This window comes from Pan paniscus, chromosome 1 (genome assembly GCF_029289425.2).
Source record: "Pan paniscus chromosome 1, NHGRI_mPanPan1-v2.0_pri, whole genome shotgun sequence".
Lineage (NCBI taxonomy): Eukaryota > Metazoa > Chordata > Mammalia > Primates > Hominidae > Pan > Pan paniscus.
In genome coordinates, this window is record NC_073249.2 from 100,303,347 (window position 1) to 100,305,910 (window position 2,564).

Consider the following 2,564-nt stretch of genomic DNA (forward strand, 5'->3'; position numbering starts at 1 on the left):
AAAATAAAGAATTGAAGCTGTCTTTATTCACGGATAATGTCTATATGTGTTAACAATCCTAGAAATCTACAAAAATCTACCAAAACTAATTAGTGAGTTTGGTAGTGTTGCAAAATATAAGCTCAATATAAGTAGTCTTTTGTATTTCTGTATATTAGCAGTGAGCATTTGGAAAATGAAATAAAAATACAATTTCATTTAAAGTAACATCTAAATACATGTTGTGGTTATAAATAAATTCAACAGGCTGGGTGTGGTGGCTCACACCTGTAATCTCAGCACTTTGGGAAGCTGAGGTGGGCAGATCATGAGGTCAGGAGATTGAGACCATCTTGCCTAACACAGTGAAACCCTGTCTCTACTAAAACTACAAAAAATTAGCTGGGCATGGTGGCATGTGCCTGTAGTCCCAGCTACTTGGGAGGCTGAGGCAGGAGGATCACTTGAACCTGGGAGACAGAGGTTACGGTGAACCAAGATCACATCACTGCACTCCAGCTTGGGTAACAGAGTGAGATTCTGTCTCAAAAAAAAAAAAAAAAGAAAGTCAACAAAATCTATGTAAGGCCAGTACACCAAAAACTACAAAAAAATTGCTTTGAGAAATTATGAAAGAACTAAATTAGTGGGGAGATAAACCTTGTCATGGATCAGAAGAGTTGTTATGTTTAAAAAGTCAGTTCTTCATGAATTGATCTCCAGATCCAATGCAATTCTAGTAAAAATTCCAAGCAGCATTTTGGTAGAAATTTACAAGCTGATTCTAGCATTTATATGGTAATGTCAATGATCAAGAGTAATAAAAGAGCAATATTATAAAAGAATAATGGTGAATGAATTCACTACCTATTTCCAGAATTACTCTACAGCTATGAAAATCAAGATCATGTGTTTTGTTGAAAAAAAAAATACAATATATACCAGTGGAAGAGAAGAGAGAATCCAGAAATAGATACTCACATATATGTCTAATTAATGATTCTTAGGACATATATATATGTGTACATACCCACCCACCCACCCACACTCACACATATATGTGTGTGTGTGTATATATATATATATATATTCACCTTTTTGAAGATTATCTATTGTTCTCCTAATAGGGAACATTAAGAGAACATAAAAAGAAGCCACAATATAGGAGATATATATATCTCCAACAAAGGTTTTTTTAAAAGTGTATATATATAATATACACACACATATATATACTATATATATACACTATATATACTATATATATACACTATATGTATACTATATATATACACTATATATATACTATATACACTATATATAGTATATATATACACGATATATATACTATATATATGCTATACATATATACTATATATATTGCAGTCTGATAAGATAAACAGCACAATGAAACAATTTCTCAAAAGACTTGAATAGATACTTCAGAAAAGAGGATACATGAATGGTCAATTAACATAGAAAAAGATGCTCTACTGTTTAGTCATCAGGGAGATCAATCAATACAACAATGAGATACCAGTACATATCCATGAGAATGGCTAAAATTAAAAATGCTGAAAATAGCACATATTGGTGAGGATTAAAGCACTTGGAAGTCTTATACTTGTAAGAATGAAAAATGGTATGACTGAAAATCTAACAGTTTCTTAAAGGTTAAACATATACCAATGAGATGGACAGTCATTCCATTCCTAGGAATTTACACACTGTGTCTGCACAATGATCTGTATGTCTGTTTCCAGACCAAACTGAGGGGCGGGCTGCTATTTCTTGTGTCCCAGTAACAAGATGCTGATGAACTGGGGAGGAAGAGAATTTTTACTTCTGCAACTGGTTACAGGGAAAAGGCCTGGAAATTATCACCAGACCAACTCAAAATTACAAAGTTTTCCTGAGCTTATATACCTTCTAAGCTATATGTGTATGTGGAAGTGTGCATTCCTGTAAATACATAAGTGATTAACTTCTTTTAATCTATAACTAAGGTCTGAGTCCTGAAGACCTTCCTCTGGAGCCTCAGTAAATTCACTTAATCTAAATGGGTCTAGGTGCTGGGGACCCTTATCTTGTCTCCTGCTAAATCACAGAGGTTTGGGGAGTTTCTTCAGACCTCCAATAAACTTGTTTCTGGAGGCCTGGGGAGTTTCTTCAGACCCCCAATAAAACTTGTTTCATACTAAACGACTCCTGTTAAGAATGCCTTCATTATTTTGTCATGCTTTAAGGTCCAGGAAAAGCCTAGGCAAAACTCTTGGTGGGCTTTTGTTACATTCCAGCCTTTGTATAAGGGCACTGGCTTTTTTTTTCTCCTTCCTCTTAATATTTAACTGAACCACTCAGTCGGTACGGAAACAATTGTTAGGGAGGCCTGTGTTAGTGAGACCTGGCCTGCCACGTATGGATGCTCATGATAGTTTCTTCATAATAGCCCAAACATGGAATGATAGAAATGTCCAATAACAAGTGAAAGTATAAACAAACATGGTACAGCCACATGAAGGAATACTACTCAGCAATTACAAGGCATTAACTATTGATGAAAATACTCATCTGGATGGATTTTA